Raw genomic sequence first — 19,321 nt, forward strand, 5'->3', positions numbered from 1 at the left:
CCCTGATTCTTCTGCCTTTTCTAAATCCAGCTTGAGCATCTGGAATTTCTCAGTTCACATACTATTGAAGCCAAGTTTGAAGAATTTTGAGCATTACTTTGCTAGTGTGTGAGATGAGTGCAATTGTGTGGTAGCTTGAATATTCTTTGGCATTGACTTTTGGGGGGATTGCAATGAAAACACCTTTTCCACTACTGTGGCCACTGCTGAATTTGCATCACCATCTATTAAAATGTTTTGAATTTGACAGGAATAGAAGCAGTAATCTGGAAGCAAGTAAAAATGATTTCCAAGCAATACATAGACACCTATAGTAAAAGTATCTTTTAAATACACAGCCATCCCCCACAATTTTTTTTGGATATGACTCTATTTTAATCCTTGCAGTATTCTTAGGAAATAACAGTGTTTTCTGTTAGATTTATTTCTTCTGCCTAGCTTTCTGCTACAAATAAAAAGATGATTCTTTCCTGTTCTAAAAAAAGTTTAAATAACAAAAAAATTAAAAAAGTTAAAATGTGCATTAAGAAAAAAAAAAAAAGAAAACTGGCATATTGTATGCAGCACTTCCACAGCATCATCTTTTTGGATTTGAAATAGTTCAGCTGGATTTCCATCACCTCTACTAGCTTTGCTCATAATGATATTCCCTAAGGCCTGCTTGACTTCACACTCCAGGATGTCTGGCTCTAGGTCAGTGATCACACCATCATGGTTATCCAGGTCATTAAGATCTCTTTTGTATAGTTATTCTGTTTATCTTTTCCACCTCTTCTTAATATCTTCTGTTTCTGTTAGGTCCATACATTTTCTTTCTTTAATTGTGCCCATCTTTGCACGAAATATTCCCTTAGTATCTCTAATTTTCTTAAAGAGATCTCTATTTTTTCTCATTTTATTGTTTTCCTCTACCTATTTGCATTAATCACTTGGGAAGTCTTTCTTATCTCTCCTTGCTATTCTTTGGAACTCTGCATCCAGATGGGTATAATTTATCTTTTCTCCTTTGCCTTTTGCTTCTCTTTTTTTCTCAGCTGTTTGTAAGGCCTCCTCAAACAACAATTTTGCCTTTTTGCATTTCTTTTTCTTGTTGATGATTTTGATCATTGCCTCCTGTACAATACTACAAACCTCCATCCTTAGTTCTTCAGGCACTTTGTCAACCAGATCTAATCTTCTGAATCTGTTTGTCACTGCTGCTATATAATGGTAAGGGATTCAGTTTAAGTCATACCTTAATGGCCTAGTGGTTTTCCCTACTTTCTTCAATTTAAGTCTGAATTTTGCAATAATGAGTTCATGATCATATATATGTGTGTGTGTGTGTGTGTGTTTCTATGTATTAGCCTCTGCTGCTACTGCTAAGTCACTTCAGTCGTGTCCGACTCTGTGCGACACCATAGACTGCAGCCCACCAGGCTCCTCTGTCCCAGGGATTCTCCAGGCAAGAATACTGGAGTGGGTTGCCACTTCCTTCTCCAACACATACATGCATGCTAATTGCTTCTGTCGTGTCTGACTCTGTGTGACCCTATGGACAGCAGCCCGCCAGGCTCCTCTGTCCACAGGATTCTCTAGGCAAGAATACTGGAGTGGGTTGCTATTTCCTTCTCCAGATTAGCCTCTATGTATAATAACATATACATGTATCTGTATATGTATGTTTTTGTGGTGTATATTTCTGTGAAATTCTGTGCTAAAACATATATGTGTGGTGGGTGCTAATTATAATCATAAACCATAAGGATAGAATGAATGGAAGAGGATGAATATAGTAGCCATGAAAATGCACCTCTCAGATCTTCTACTGTGGGGAGCATAAATGACCAACAGCTCATTTATTTTACTCTGAAATATACCACTGCATTTACACTGAGGCCACATTTCCCATAAGCTGCTCCTGGCCAAGGAGTAAGCTTTGCAGGAATACTAACACAGATCAGGTCCTGGGAAATGTGGACTTCTTTGACAGGTGACTTTAGCTTGATCAATTTCATCAACTTTACTGAATTCTTTGAATTGTATTGCTACCTAAAACTCCTCCACTCAATTTTTCTTCCTTTCCTCACTCCTTCAAAATATCAAAACTGCAAAGTGGTCTGACAGATCTTTCAGCCTCCATCAGGTCTCTCTCTTGTTTTTTCCTCACGTGCATTTCCTATGAGGAGTAATATTTCTGACTTATCTAAACAATCTTGGTGTCTGCTTCTTGCTGCTGCTGCTAAGTCGCTTTAGTTGTGTCCGAGATGACCTCAAACTAACACAAGAAGAAAGAAAGGGCAGAAAACTTCAGAAAAAGAAAAGAATATAGTCTTAACTCAGCAAATTTAACCTTAAGTTCTAAAAGCTAAAATCCTGCATAAAATGACAAAACATACAAGCTAATTCAGGACACACATCCATTGAAATATGTGTAAGTTAGAGCCATGGGGTAGGTATCAGAGAAGATAGTAGTTGTGATGTAACTGAAGCAAGACCATTTAGACCAAAAAAATCTAAATAAGGAAAATTTGTAACCAGGTCCCATCTCCACTACATACAACCATAAGAATGCTCCTCCATCTCCCCAGGAAAGAGCACATGTGTCAAGCACTTAACTGAGAACAAGGAGGTGGAGATATTTTAGAAATAATCTTTATTTCATCTCCCCAAATTGAATAGCAAAGTTTTCCACACAGTTGAAAGAAGATAGAAAGATGGAAAAAGACCAAAAGACAGATAGGAGAGTGGGGTAGATAAGGAGGCAGAGAGGGAAGGAAAAAAAGGAAAGAAGGAAGGAAGGAGGATACTCTGAGATACTAGGTTTGGCAAATCCAGCAAATAAAAATGCAAGACTGGCCATAAAATTTTAAGTATAACAATGATTTTTAGTATTATATGTTACATGCAATGTTTGGGACACACTTCTGTAAGAAATGTATTTATTATTTATCTGAAATTCAAATGTAATGGGGCATTCTGTACTGCAACCTTATGAGGTACACCACTGAAAAATTTCAAAACACCACAAATAAAGAGAAGGCCTTAAAGTTTTCCAGAAATAAATATATAAGAACTGGGAATAGGAATGGTGTCTCACTTTCTAAAAGCAACCACAGAGATAAACAAAAATTGAGCCATGTGTTTGAAATTCTGTGGGAAATATTATTTTCATCCTAGAATTTTATGCCCTGACAAACTGAGTTAGGATATAAATTCTCAGACATGTGAAGTCTCAAAATATACCTCTAATAGCCATAGGATATAAACTGAGCTTTGATCTAAATAAAATTGTGCTATTACCACATTGGGTAATCTGAGTAACTAAGAGAAACTGTGGAGAAGGCAATGGCACCCCACTCCAGTACTCTTGCCTGGAAAATCCCATGGACGGAGGACCTGGTGGGCTGCAGTCCATGGGGTCACGAAGAGTTGGACATGACTGAGCGACTTCACTTTCACTTTTCACTTTCATGCATTGGAGAAGGAAATGGCAACCCACTTCAGTGTTCTTGTCTGGAGAATCCCAGGGACGGGGGAGCCTGGTGGGCTGCCGTCCATGGGATCGCACAGAGTCGGACACGACTGAAGCGACTTAGCAGCAGCAGCAGCAGCAGCAAGAGAAACTGGGAGCAGCAGAAGACTCAAAGTGATAGATTGCTACAAATTGTGATATTCAGCCCTTTCGAGGAACTCCAGTGGCTTTGCCTCTTGGTGTCCATTCGCTCAGATAACTCCCTTTTGCACTAGACCAATGTCTGTCTGTATGACCAATAGAATGGGACAGAAATTATAGTATGTCATGCACAAGATTAGGTTACAAAAGGTTACAGTGTCCTTTTAACTCAAAAATACGTGTGCCTATGTGTATGCTCTGGGGGTAATCAGCTGCCATGCTTGAGGATACACAAAATTTTGAGCATCCTTAAAATGTCCCATGTGACAAAGAACTGAAGCTTGTCTCCAACAGCCGCCTGAATGAGGCTTCTAAGAATTTGATTGTCCAATCCCAAATGAAGCTTCAAATGATGCAGCCCCACTTAACATCCCGATGGCACCTTCATGAGAGACGCTGAGCAAAACCAACCAGCTATATGGGCTCCTGGATGCCTGACTTCCAGAAACTGTGAGATAATACATGTTTGTTGTTTTAGGCTACTAAATTTGAGGGTAGTTCATTTTGAACTACTTTGTTGTTATTGTTAGTTGCTAAGTCATGTATAATCATAACAGACTTGATTTAGGTCATATCTGAATGGTCTAGTGCTTTTCCCTACTTACTTCAATTTAAGTCTGAATTTTGCAATAAGGAGCTCATGATCTGAGCCACAGTCAGCTCCCAGTCCTGTTTTTCTGACTATACAAGCTTCTCTATCTTCAGCTGCAAAGAATACAATTAATCTAATTTCAGTATTTTCAGTGATGTCCATGTGTAGAATTGTCTCTTCTGTTGTTGGAAGAGGGTGTTTGCTATGACCTGTGTATTCTCTTGGCAAAACTCTGTTAGCCTTTGCCCTGTTTCATTTTGTACTCCAAGACCAAACTTGCCTGTTACTCCAGGTATCTCTTGACTTCCTACTTTTGCATTCCAATCCTCTATGATGAAAAGGAAATTTTTTTTTTTTTTTTTTGGTGTTAGTTATAGGTCTTGTAGGTCATCATAGAACCATTCAACTTCAGCTTCTTCGGCATTAGTGGTTGGGACATGGACTTGGCTTACTGTGATATTGAATGGTTTTCTTTGGAAACAAATAGAGATCATTCTGTCATTTTTGAGATTGCACCCCCCAAATACTGCATTTTGGACCCTTGTCAATAGTCATCTGCAAGAAAAATAAATGCAGAAAGGGAAAATGGTTGTCTGAGGAGGCCTTACAAATAGCTGAGAAGATAAGAGAAGCAAAAGTTAAAGGAGAAAAGGAAAGATATGCCCATCTGAATGCAGTTCCAAAGAATAGCAAGGAGAGATAAGAAAGCCTTTCTAAGTGATCAATGCAAATATAGAGGAAAACAATGCAATGGAAAGACTAGAGATGTCTTCAAGAAAATTAGAGATACCAAGGGAACATTTCATGCAAAGATGGGCACAATAAAGGGCAGAAATGGTATGTATGTAACAAAAGCAAAAGATATTAACTTAGCAAGAATACACAGAAGAAGTATTCAAAAAAAGATCTTAATGACCCACATAAACACGATTGCGTGATCACTCACCCAGAGCCAGACATCCTGGAATGCAAAGTCAAGTGGGCCTTAAGAAGCATCACTATGAACAAAGCTAGTGAAGGTAATGGAATTACAGTGGAGCTATTTCAAATCCTAAATGATGATGCTGTGAAAGTGCTGCACTCAATATGCCAGCAAATTTGGAAAACTCAGCAGAGGCCACAGGACTGGAAAGGGTCAGTTTTCATTTCAATCCCAAAGAAAGGCAATGTCAAAGAATGTTCAAGCTACTGCACAATTGCACTCATCTCACATGCTAGCAACGTAATGCTCAAAATTCTCCAAATTGGGCTTCAACAGTACATGAACTGAGAAATTCCAGATGCTCAAGCTGGATTTAGAAAAGGCAGAGGAGCCAGAAATCAAATTGCCAACATCTGTTGGATCATAGAAAAGGCAAGAGAGTTCCAGAAAAACATCTACTTCTGCTTTATTGACAGGCCAAAGCTCTTAACTGTGTGGATGGCAATAAACTATGGAAACTTCTTCAAGAGATGGGGATACCCCTTACCTGCCTCCTGAGAAATCTATATGCAGGTCTAGGAGCAATAGTTAGAACCAGACATGGAACAACTACTGGTTCGAAACTGTGAAAGGAGTATGTCAAAGCTGTATATTGAAGCCTGTTTATGCAGAGAACTTCATATGAAATGCTGTGCTGGACAAAACACAAGCTGGAATCAAAACTGCTTGGAGAAATATCAATAACCTTAGATAGGCAGATAACACCACCCTTGTGGCAGAAAGTAAAGAGGAACTAAAGAGCCTCTTGATGAAAGTTAAACAGGAAAGTGAAAAAGCTGGCTTAAACTCAACACTCAAAAAACAAAGATCATAGCATCTGGTCCCATCACTTCATGCCAAATAGATGGAGAAACAGTGGTAGACTTTCTTGGGCTCCCAAATCATTGCAGATGGTGACTGCAGCCATGAAATTAAAAGATGCTTGCTCCTTGGAAGAAAAACTGTGACAAACCTAGACAGCATATTAAAAAGCAGAGACATTACTTTGCCAACAAAGGTCCATCTAGTCAAGGCTCTGGTTTTTCTAGTAGTCATGTATGGATGTGAGAGTTGGACCATAAAGACTGCTGAGTGCCAAAGAATTGATGCTTTTAAATTGTGGTGTTGGAGAAGACTCTTGAGAGCCCCTTGGACCACAGGAGATCAAACCAGTCAATCCTAAAGGAAATCAGTCCTGAATATTCATTGTAAGGACTGATGCTGAAGCAGAAATTCCAATACTTTGGCCACCTGATGCGAAGAGCTTACTCATTGGAAAAGAACCTGATGCTGGGCAAGACTGAAGGCAGGAAGAGAAGGGGATGACAGAGGATGAGATGGTTGGAAGGCACCACCAACTCAAGTGGACATGAGTATGAACAAGCTCCAGGAACTAGTGATGGATAGGGTAGCCTGGCATGCTGCAGTCCATGTGGTCGCAAAGAGTCAGACACAACTGAGTGACTGAACTGAAGTCATGTCCTACTGTTTGTGACCCCATCGACTCTAACATGCCAGTCCCCTGTGTCCTCCACTATCTCCTGGGGTTTGGTCAAATTCATGCCCATTGAGTTAGTGATGCTACCTAACCATATGCCTAATAAAAAAACTAACAATGTAAAATCTTAACTTCTCAAAATACAAACACAGAAAGAGTAGAATAGTTTTATTTAAAACCAATACAATACTGTAAAGTTAAAAAATAAAATAAAATAATAATAATAAATTAAAAAATTCAAGGAAATATCTAAATGATTACAAAGTAGTTTTATCTGTGAAGGACTTTAGATTTGTGAAAGGAGAAAGGCAGATGATTATAATTTTTTATTAGAATTCTTTTTTATCACCCATCATTATAACTTTTTAATATTATTTTAATTTTTTAAATAAATAATATGTGTTACAATAGTATATAGATGTTCATATGTAAAGAAAATGTAGCCATTAAATGATTTTTTAAAATATTTAATGTGGATAAATTTTGTTAGCTCTTACTCTAGTAAGAAATACACACACACACACACACACATTGAAAAAAAAAGTAGACATAATCATATCTTATTTATAGCTATATATATGACAAAATTAGGTATCCAATAGATTTTTGTTGCTATTGTTTAGTTGCTAAATCATGTCCAACTCTTTTGTGATCACATGGATTGTAGCCCACCAGGCCCCTCTGTGTAAGGGATTTCCTAGGCAAGAATACTGGAGTGGCTTGCCATTTCCTTCTCTGGGGGATCTCCCTGACCCAGGGATCAAACCCTCATCTCTTATATTGTAGATGGATTCTTGACCACAGAGCCACCTTATTAATATTTTTTTTCTGTTAATACTATTATTTTTTATTGTGCAAAATGCTTAACACCCCATCTAACTGCCTCCAAGAGAGAAGAAAATCAGTATTGAATTCTGAAAGAACTAAGTAGACTAATTTTAAACATTTGTTTTAAAAAGATTGTCTCTGTATTATCCAGCCAATCTTTTTTTCTTTTCTAGTTTTTGATCACTTAGGTCACTTTTCCCCTCCATCAGCATAGATAATTTAGCTGAATTCATGTATAGTTGAACCAGCAGTAGGGATCTAACAGAATGAGTTATTATCTTTCTCTCTTGGATCCTTGCCAAAACAATGTGTCTTCCTATTGAATACTGAAGCTCTGAGGCCAGTTTGGATACTGAAATAAAAATTCCATATGTTATTTCAGAAACAATGCTGCTAATACTATTTCAGTACAAATAGAAACAACACGATTTTTAAGCACCCCAACTAGAACATCACATCCCAAGTCAGTTTTTAGGCTAACTTCAGACAAGCAGCATATAGATACCAATTTCTCTGATATTTAATTAGTAACAGGTATGTTGACCAAGGCCATTGTTCAAAGATTTCTTAGTAAAATGCACATATCCCTAGAAAGCATAATACTTTAAGATAGCAACCCGGAGCCTAAAAATTATATGATTACTGCTGAAGAAAGAAGGCACTAATGGTAAAATCACTGACTAGTACAGTGAAAGATGGATATTGAACTAGCTGTAATCAGAAATCCATGGGGAACAGAGATTTCCAAAACTGCAAATAACCGAGCACCACACCATGTTGTATACCAATTAGGTAAGTTTTTTAATATGGGCAAAATGATTTTTCCCCCACAAAAGACCCTCTGTTGGAATTGTAAAGAAAAGAATTCATTATGAGCTGGGAGACCAGGATTGACTGTTTGAAGACCTGTGATATAATACAAATACACACATCAAAAGTATGCATTTGTTAAAAAGCCTCTCCCAATACCATGCAATTCTGGTTCACTCCCTCTACCACACTCTACACCACTTTCACCCAATAAATCCTAATCTTTAAAGTGTCACACAGCTTTGAAATGTAAAGCCTATAATCTGAGAAAACTTCATAATTTGGAATGTCTGTGCTTTATATCTGCACAGGCTTTTCTCAAGTGCAAGTTTACGGGTGGTCTGAGGCTCTGTAGATCTCCCACGATGCTATATGTTGCCTTTCCAGTTGTGATTGGCTATGTTTGTATATCTCTTCTCCCTTCAAAGGAACAATTAAAATGACCAGTCAGGGTCAGGAATGTCTGTTATTTCTGGAACCTTTCTCCCTCACTTCTGCAGAGTGCAATTACAAAATCACTGCAAGAGGCAGGAATAGAAGGAGAGAAAAAACTGAGGACTTTTTTTTTTAAATCAATCTATTATATTTGTTTGTGTTTAAAAAGGAAATAAATACCTGAGAATCCACCATCCAAGGGCACAACTAGTATTTGGCTTCAACTTAAGTCTAACAGTATGGTTTCCCCATCAGTTCAGTTCAGTTGCTCAGTCATGTCCGACTCTTTGCGACCCCATGAATTGCAGCACGCCAGGCCTCCCTGTCCTGCACCAACTCCCGGGGTTCACCCAAACTCACGTGCATCGAGTCGGTGATGCCATCCAGCCATCTCATCCTCTGTCGTCCCCTTCTCCTCCTGCCCCCAATCCCTGCCAGCATCAGAGTCTTTGCCAATGAGTCAATTCTTCGCATGAGGTGGCCAAAGTATTGGAGTTTCAGCTTTAGTATCAGCCCTTCCAAAGAACACCCAGGACTGATATCCTTTAGAATGGACTGGTTGGATCTCCTTGCAGTCCAAGGGGCTCTCAAGAGTCTTCTCCAACACCACAGTTCAAAAGCATCAATTCTTTGGCACTCAACTTTCTTCACAGTCCAACTTTCACATCCATACATGACCACTGGTTTCCCCATCACCCTGGTGCTTTTTCCTCTAACCCAAATTAACCGTCATCCTGAATACCATGTTCCTCTTTGAAAGTTAGTCACTCAGTTGTGTTTCTCCAGGCAAGAATACTGGGGTGGGCAGCCATTATTCATCTTTACCTGGCATCTATTTTTTATATATTTTATTATATGTATATACAGGGAGGGAGGTGGGAAGGGGGTCCAGATGGGGAACACATGTACACCCGTGGTGGATTCATGTTGATGTGTGGCAGAACCAATACAATATTGCAATTAGCCTCCAATTAAAATAAATTTAAATTTAAAAAAATTAATGTTTTAATTTTTAACTTTAGCATGCTGTATTTAATCTTTCAGAATCTTTTTTCATTTATTATCATGTTGCTAATGTTCATCCATATACTTGCATACCACTGTTTCAAACTGCTATATAATATTCAAATATGGAACTGCATTTTACTTTCATATTTGCTTTTTGACGTTACCCCCAAAATCATCTTTAAGGACCTATAAGTCACCCTTGGTAACTTCAATACTTCAATGTGAAGCATATCCTGGCATAAAGTCTTTGAACAAAACATTACCTGATTCTCTCAACAGTTATATGGGGAATACTGACTGACTTACTCTCCATAAAAACTCAGGTGGAGAGAAGGCTTTTCATTGTGTCTCTCTTTCATTAAAAACTACAAAAACAGAATAAAAAGAGGCAAAACATCAATTTTTACAACTTGGTGATTTCAATATTAGATTGTCTTTTGTTAACAACAACAAAAAAGTTACTTAACAATCTCTACTACCTGAAATGTGGTATCAGGCTTAAAGAGTTGAATCATTTTTTTAATGCAGCCCACTCTATGAAAGCCTAGTTTGTAGGCTCTGCACTTATGATTAAACAATTATGAGCTGCTGTTTCTGAAATGACAAGCATTAAAAAGCTGCACCAACCTCATGCCAGTTCAGGGCCACTTCCAAATGATCCCATGTGCCAGTGGGCAGTGTGACTTACTGGCCTGCATACCCAGGACCCTAGCTCTCTCCTACTGGAGAGCTAGTCTTGCTAATCTTGATACCAAACAGGCCTTTTGATGAAATTGATTAGCATTTCTCTCTGCCTCATCCTGTTAATTGAAATTTTAGAGGCCATCGTATATTGGCCATTATTATAGAAGGCAGGATAAAGCCTTAGTTCTTAGGCTTTTTTCCTTCCCTCCAAATTATTGTACTTACAGACGTGCAAGCTGAAGTGAGTGGGACGCTGGCCTCTTTACACACTTCTTACTGAGCCAAGTGTGTTTCACATTCCTTGAGGCAGGTACTAGTTGTCTAATTATAATTTTAGACTAATGATGTTCTGTGTATGGAGAAGGGGAGGAAATAAAAGAGCTTTGGGTAAATTCAAGGAGCAGTTCTGGGTAGATTGTACAGAATAGGGCAAGCATACATAGCATAGGAGCTGAAAATCTGGGCCTGTGGCTTTGTCAGCAGGGTCCGGCTGTGTGAGCTCCAGGAAAGTACTTATCATTAGATTTTGCTTTCTTTAGTGGAAAATCTACAATGAATTGGGCACAATCAGTGGGATGATTTCTTTCCTTTTCCTTTATTTTAAAATAATTTTATTTATTTACTTATTTTTGGCTGAACTGGCTCTTCGTTGCTGCAGGGGTTTCCCTCTAGTTGTGTTGAGTGGGGGCTACTCTGTAGTTGTGGTGTACAGGCTTCGCATTGTGGAGGCTTTTTCTGTTGCAGAGCACAGACTGTAGTTCATGTGGGCTCAGTAGTTGTGGCTCCTGGGCTCTAGAGCTCAGGCTCAATAGTTGCACAGGTGCACAGATTTAGCTGCCATACAGCTTGTGAGATATTCCCAGACCAGGGATCGAAACTGTGTCTCCGGCATTGGCAGGCTGATTCTTTACCACTGAGCCACCAGGGAAGCCCTTCTTTTCTTTTTACTGAGACACTGTACCTACAGTCTATTTGTCTCCTTTCAGGCCCTTGAACATGAAATGCTCCTTCTCAGTGACTTCAGAAATACTGCATCATCTCTCCGACCTAGTTCCAGATTCTTCCCTCTCACTCTTCCCTTTCTCATAGTTACACCCTCCTCATCCATCAGATCCCAGCTCAACGAGCACTTCGTAAAGAAAAGTTTCCCTACTTGCCCTTAGCTATACGTTCCCATAGCACTTCCTTCACCTTCACTACACTTAGTATTTGCTGTTGTTGCTGTTCAGTCACTAAGTCATATCCAACTCTTCATGACCCCATGGACTGTAGCATTCCAGGCTTCCTTGTCCCTCACCCATCTCCCGGAGTTTGGTCAAATCCATGTCCATTGAGTTAGTGATGCTATCTAACCATCTCATCTTCTGCCTTCTCCTTTGGCCTTCAGTTTTTTCCAGTATCAGGGTCTTTTCCAATGAGTTGGCTCTTCACATCAGGTGGCCAAAGTATTGGAGCTTCAGCATCAGTTCTTTCATTGAATATTCAGGGTTGATTTCCTTTAGGATTGACTGGATTGATCTTACATTTCTAGTATCTATATACTTTTCAATAAGATCCCCCAGCAATCATTACATTTCTTATTAGCAGACAAAAAAAAAAAAAAGCCACATGTTGTACTAGAAACAAAACTAAACAAAGCAAAACATGTTTAAGAAGAGATCAAATGAGAGAAAAATGTTAAAATAAAATATAGAAACAATTGAAAGAAAGCCCTTGCAGGATTGCTAAAAATTGCACACTTATGCCAACATAGATTTCAGTTGCTTTCAGCAAAGAGAAGATACTAATTAGTAGAATAATCTTTGTTTCCCAGTTTGAAAGATTTCTGTGATTGCTTTCCTCTAGTGCCATGCTAGGCTTTAATGGTTTTAAAGATTAATTGACACCATGTGAAAGCCAACTAGCCAATTAATGGCTGCATGTCACCTAAGTGCCCTAAAGAATGTGTTCACATTGCTTAGGTAGCTAGTCTGATGCATTGCTTTTTTACTTGTTTTTCTCATTGCCATGTGTATCTTCAATATATCTTTTCTCCTTATATAGACTGTGAGCCACATATCAGTACCTCCTCATAGCTAATTAGTAAATTAACATATATTATCTATGTTTAGTAGTAAAAGTCTTAACAATACCAATCAAAATTTCTAGCACTTCAAAAAACATTACATTTTTCATTTTATCAATTTCATGTCTAAATTTTATCTTTTGGCAAATGTTTTTTCTTTTTTTTTAAATTTTATTTAATTTAACTTTACAATATTGTATTGGTTTTGCCATATATCAAAATGAATCTGCCATAGGTATACATGTGTTCCCCATCCTGAACCCTTCTCCCTCCTCCCTCCCCATCCCATCCCTCTGGGTCCTCCCAGTGCACCAGCCCCAAGCATCCAGTATCATGCATAGAACCTGGACTGGCGACTCGTTTCATATATGATATTATACATATTTCAATGCCATTCTCCCAAATCATCCCACCCTCTCCCTCTCCCACAGAGTCCAAAAGACTGTTCTATACATCAGTGTCTCTTTTGCTGTCTCGTATACAGGGTTATTGTTATCATCTTTCTAAATTCCATATATGTGCATTAGTATACTGTATTGGTGTTTTTCTTTCTGGCTTACTTCACTCTGTATAATAGGCTCCAGTTTCATCCACCTCATTAGAACTGATTCAAATGTATTCTTTTTAATGGCTGAGTAATACTCCATTGTACATATGTACCACAGCTTTCTTATCCATTCATATGATGATGGACATCTAGGTTGCTTCCATGTCCTGGCTATTATAAACAGTGCTGCGATGAACATTGGGGTACACGTGTCTCTTTCAATTCTGGTTTCCTCAGTGTGTATGCCCAGCAGTGGGATTGCTGGATCATAAGGCAGTTCTATTTCCAGTTTTTTAAGGAATCTCCACACTGTTCTCCATAGTGGCTGTACTAGTTTGCATTCCCACCAACAGTGTAAGAGGGTTCCCTTTTCTCCACACCCTCTCCAGCATTTATTGTTTGTAGACTTTTGGATTGCAGCCATTCTGACTGGCGTGAAATGGTACCTCATAGTGGTTTTGGCAAATTTTAAAGTGAAGATTAATCATATGAAACCTGCCTATTCAGAGAGTTGTATGATGTGGGACAAAACACCTGGATGTTAAAGTGTTTTTATTTTTTTTAATAGAAAAAATTACAGAACTTTCTAGCCAAGAATCATGAAATGTTGTTTTGAGTTTGGAGCATCTTTTTTGCTACAGCTAACTTAAATCCTCGTACTGACTATATATTATTTTGTCATGATTATAAGGAGCTGAAAAACATTTGCATTTCAATTTGATTTAATGTATAATAGTAAGCAATTGGGGGATTGCCCCATGTGTTAGTCACTCAGTCGTGTCCAACTCTTTGCAGCCCTATGGACTGTAACCACCAGGCTTGCATTCTTCAGGCAAGAATACTGGAGTGGGTAGCCATTCACTTCTCCAGGGGATCTTCCTAACCCAGGAATTGAACCCAGGTCTCCTACATTGCAGGCAATTCCTTACTGTCTGAACCACCATGGAAGCCCCTTTGCCCCCAGGCATGCTTTATTTTATTTTGTCAGCTTCATTTTTCTTTAGACCCTAATTCCTCAACTATTTTATTTGTTATCTTCTAATGAATTTGATCCTGGAAGCTGCTTAAATTCCTTTGGAGAAAAACTGTGAAATGAAAATAAATGAAAGCACAAATTAATTAATAGTAAATCCAAAAACATTTTCTATAAGTAAATTATCTCATTCTATAGTAAAAATCACTGAAATACAGGGGAGAACTCATCTATTTCCTGAATTCCACTTCCTTGAGCTTCCAATTTTCCCCAGGAGATACTTTAAGCTTTTAAAAAGGTCCCAGGACATGAAATAGTCATATGCAAATAACCAGTGAATAACCATTGTAGCTGTTAATTTCAATATGTCAAAATATTAGATTTACATCTCTCTATGGATATCAGCATTTTACAAAGAGGAATGACATCCCTGATTTCATTCTATTAAGGCGTTTAAAGTAAGCAGTCCCACACTGCTCTCTAATCACTTGGCAAAGAAGAGGGTTTAGTTATGCAGTCACAGGCTGAAACCCCTTGTTTCTTTCAATGAATGAATGGCACTGCAAAGAGAAATGTTGGGCAGGCCAAGGATTGCCAACCACTGCAAATCTCTTTGAAAGACTTGCTATTTCTTCATGCAATGAAGGGAACTCTGTATTGAACTCCATGTCTGTGGTGGTTTTACCTGGCTACAACCCTTACTTGCCTTAAATCTTTCTGCTGCATACTGTTTGCACTTGCTATTCATTCCCCCTGGAGCAGTGTGTCTTGGCTGATTGGAATAGCAAAATCTGTCTTGTTTCAAAGAAGTAAGTCATCTCCATATTGTTATCCCAGTCACTGCCCCATAGAAAGACTTATGAAACAGGCCCATGGAACACAATAGGATAAAGCATACATACGCTGGATAGTTAATGGGTGTAAAGGAAAGAACATCTGGGCCCCAGCTAGTTCTACTTCTGGGATTAACTGGGCTGTTGTTTGGCTTCTCCTTACCTGTAAAGTAAAAGAAGTTAGTCCATGGTACACGTCAAAAAAGGAAAAAGTCAGAAAACTTTAATGTGTGTTAATTCTCCTAGTGATCTTATTAAAATGCAGTTCCTGATTCAGTTGATCTGAGATGGGGTCCAAGATTCTGAATTGCTAGCAATCTGGGGTGATGCTAATTTTGTTGATCTAGGAACTACATTTGAAGAGTTAGGGAGAGAATCACAAAAATTCTTTGACTTCATTAGACCACCTAATTGTAAAGTAACATATAAATAAATGAAAACTTCTTTCAATATTTATATTGAAATTGTTTTTCATTTACTGTGTTTTTAGGTGATACTTAATTGAAGTTAGTTGAAAGCGATTCCTTTTTCTCTCCTTAATAGTCCTTTGCCCTCAAAAAAGAATAAAAATAATGTGTATTGAATAGCATGTGCCATGTGTTGACTCCTACTATGTCCTGTGAACAATTAAACTGATAGAGTAATCACATGACAAAACTTGAGTCAAACCCAAGTCTTCTAACAGTGATATTTCTTAGGACCTCTGACAAAAACAATGAACTAGGGAACTCCAACAAAGCTGCTTTCATTGAAACTGCAATTGTATCATTGCTATGCTCTGAAGAACTAGACTAACCATCTTATTTAGAAACAAAGGCTTTAAAAACATATCTTAAAGAAAACTTAGGGAAACTGAAATGCTCTAGTAGGCTATACATATTTAGGACTTAGAAATGCCCTTTCCAGGACTAATGCTGGTAATTAAAGATGCAGGCCTATCCAGGACACCTCCTGAGGCAGGAGGACCTCCCCCTACCTGCCAAGGTAAAGCAATTGGAGATCCATTCCCTATGGACTGAAACTCCAAGATGAGATTAGCAGGACAATTAAGGCAGGAGGCTGGGCCCTGGCCAGACCACATACCTCTCATTCCTGAAGTCAAGAGACCTCCCTGACAACACATGCACATAAAAGGCTCTTTGGAGGCCACAGGGGAGTTATGTCAAGGGATGTTCCCTACTCATATGCCTTTTTGGTAATATCCACTTTGGTTAACGATGCATGTACACACATGGGAAGATTCTGAGATATATCAAATATGGACTGTGAAACAGGCAAATCAAAGTGATTGGCCAAAGGAAACCCAGAAGAAATGCCCTATCAAAGTGATTCAAACTGCCGTGAGGGCGTGACCAGGCACTCTCCCTCTTAGTCTGCCCTTGTGTGTATCTACATGTACTATACTCTTTTTCCTCATAATAAATATTTGTTTCACTACTTTCCATTTTTGTAGGAATTCATTTCTGCAAAGCCAAAGGGCCAAGGCCCTTGTCACTGACCACTGGTCTAGTGCCTAGGATCTGATGCTTTCACTGCCACTACCCAGCCTCAATCTCCAGCTGGAAACCCAAGCCCTGCTCTAAGCCTTTGCAGACCAAGGCCGCTCAAGATCACTCCCAGTCTCCTTTGCATAGTAGATTTTCATTCTAGGAGCAGATTCAAGGCCAAGTTTCCATTGCACTTGCATGTTTAGCTCTGACCCATTTTAAATGACCACACAACCACTTTTTCTGTGTGTCATCAAAAACTTATTTCCAAAAGTATTATCTGGGAAAAAAATATACAACTCTTTATTCATAGTTCACTTAGTAAATTAACAGACTCAGATTAAAAGTCTATATATGTATAATGATTCCTAAGTTTCTTTTAGCAAAAAATAAGGTACAACTGTAAAAGAATGTAGTGGATTATTTATAAAACTCTGTTTCAGTAGTAAAACTGCCATCCTACCTATAAATCCAGAACTATCTTTATACTATTCCTAGAGTAACTCCTACTTACTTTTTCATTTCTAGCACAAGCTGGAATCAAGATTGCCGGGAGAACTATCAATAACCTCAGATATGCAAATGACACCACCCTTATGGCAGAAAGCAAAGAAGAACTAAAGAGTCTCTTGATGAAATTGAAAGAGGATAGTGAAAAGCCTGGCTTATAACTCAACATTCAGAAAACTAAGATCATGGCATCCAATCCCAACACTTCATGGCAAATAGATGACGAAATAGTGAGAGACTTTATCTTTTGGGGCTCCAAAATCACTGCAGATGGTTACTGAAGCCATGAAACTAAAAGACACTTGCTCCTTGGAAGAAAAGTTATGACCAACCTGGATGACATATTAAAAAGCAGAGATATTACTCTGCCAACAAAGGGCCGTCTAGTCAAAGCTATGGTTTTTCCAGTAGTCATGTATAGATGTGAGACTTGGACCATAAAAAAAGCTGAGTGCCAAAGAATTGATGCTTTTAAACTGTGGTGTTGGAGAAGACTCTTGAGAGTCCCTTGGACTGCAAGGAGATCCAATGAGTCCATCCTAAAGGAAATCAGTCCTGAATATTCATTGGAAGGACTGATGCTGAATCTGAAACTCCAATACTTTGGCCACCTGGTGCAAAGAACTGACTCATTGGAAAAGACCCTGATGATGGGAAAGATTGAAGGTGGGAGCAGAAGGGGTCAACATATGATGAGATGGTTGGATGGTATCACTTAATGGACATCAGTTTGAATAAACTCCGAGAGTTGGTGATGGACAGGGAGGCCTGTGGCGCTGCTGTCCACGGGGTCAAAAAGATTCGGACACGACTGAGTGACTGAACTGAACTGAGCTGACTTTTTCACTTTCTTATTCTGTTGGGGGAATGTGTAATTTCCTCGGTTCTGTCTTGCCACAGCAAAAATCTGTAGTGATGGACAGATCCAGTGTTACAGCTCAGTTTTATTGGCAAGCAAAGGAAAATATATCCTCGAGGTGTGAGAGTAGGCAACCCAAAAGATGAGAAGAGAAACCCCCAGCTCAAATTTGGCTCCTCTTTTTATATGTTTTTTTCTCCCCTCTCTGAGCCTGCCCTATGTAAATTGGGGTAACCAGAAGGGCTGTTTGTTTTACCTGAGGTCCTCACTCTTGATCCTAAGACCTTCCTTTGATCTATTTTCACAGGCTTTTCCCTTCTTTGTCTTTTAGCGACCACCATTTTGGACTCCTTTTTCCTATTCTAACTACATAAAAATCCCATCCCTATTACAATCAGATTTACTCCCTAAACTGACATCTCACAAACCTTCTGAGGCCACAAAGATCTGGGTGTATTTATGTAAAGCACAAGATGAGGAGACTCCTATTTCTGTCTTTCCATTTATTCATTCACTTATCAAATATATAAAACCCCTAATTTTACATCAGGCAATGTAATAGGTGCTAGAAAAAGTTTATGTCTTGATTTTCATTTTTCACCAAGTTCTTGACATGAATTTCATTTAATCTCAGTTGCCCTAATGGAATGTATGATAATAACCTGATTTGGCAGATGAGGTACAGGTTTCTCCAGGAAAGTGACTTTTTTCATAGCAGCAGAATGTGAACTCTTACCTATATCTTATAAAGCAGAACTTTGTTCTTAAACCTCAGATTCTTTCTACTTCACACACTCAGTTTCTTAACTTAGAATTATAGCATTCATGTCAACTTTTGCAAAAACTTGTTTTTACTGTAACATCTAGCAGTACACAAGAAAGTGTCTGAGAAGCCCAAGCAGCATGTGTTACTAGCAGTCTAAAGCAGCCTATTTTTCTTAGGGCTGTGTAGAAAAAGTTAAGTCCATAGCACAGGGAGCTCAGCTGAGTGCTCTGTGATGACCTAGATGGGTGGGAAGAGGTGGGGTGGGAGAAAGGTTCAAGAGGGAAGGAATATATGTTTACATAGAGCTGATTCACTTTGTTGTACAGCAAAAAGTAATATGAAATTGTAAAGCAATTATACTACAATAAAAATTATATGTGGAATCTAAAAAGAAATGATAGAAATGAGCTTACTTACAAAATAGAAAGAGACTCACAGACTCAGAAAATGAACTTAGGGTGGCTGAGGGGAAGGGATGGTTAGGGACTTTGAGAAGGTCATGTAAACATTCAAAGGTTAAATCAATTCAGTCGCTCAGTTGTGTTCAACTCTTTGCAACCCCATCAACTGCAGCACACCAGGCTTCCCTGTCCATCACCAACTCCTGGGCCTTTCTCAAACTCATGTCCAACCATTCAGTGATGCTATCCAACCATCTCATCCTCTGTCATCCTTCTCTCCTCCTGCCTTCCATCTTTTCCAGCATCAGTGTCTTTTCTAATGAGTCAGTTCTTCACAGCAGGTGGCCAAAATATTGGAGTTTCAGCTTCAGCATTAGTTCTTCCAATGAATATTCAGGAGTAATTTCCT

General features: G+C 38.7%; 1 long non-coding RNA gene across 1 annotated transcript in view; it reads right to left on the minus strand.

Moving 5' to 3' along the window:
* Positions 1-13,871: 13,871 nt before the first annotated feature.
* Positions 13,872-19,321, minus strand: part of LOC147375607 (uncharacterized) — a 94,541-nt gene continuing 89,091 nt past the window's right edge. The window contains exons 2-3 of the long non-coding RNA XR_015160243.1: positions 14,959-15,052; positions 13,872-14,168 (exon numbers count right to left, since the gene is read on the minus strand). This is a non-coding gene — a long non-coding RNA (uncharacterized LOC147375607). The remainder of the gene's footprint in view (positions 14,169-14,958; positions 15,053-19,321) is intronic.

The sequence above is a fragment of the Bos grunniens genome, chromosome 3 (assembly GCF_055505025.1).
Source record: "Bos grunniens cultivar Pamir isolate PY7600 chromosome 3, Bosgru_T2T1.0, whole genome shotgun sequence".
NCBI classification, from domain to species: Eukaryota; Metazoa; Chordata; class Mammalia; order Artiodactyla; family Bovidae; genus Bos; species Bos grunniens.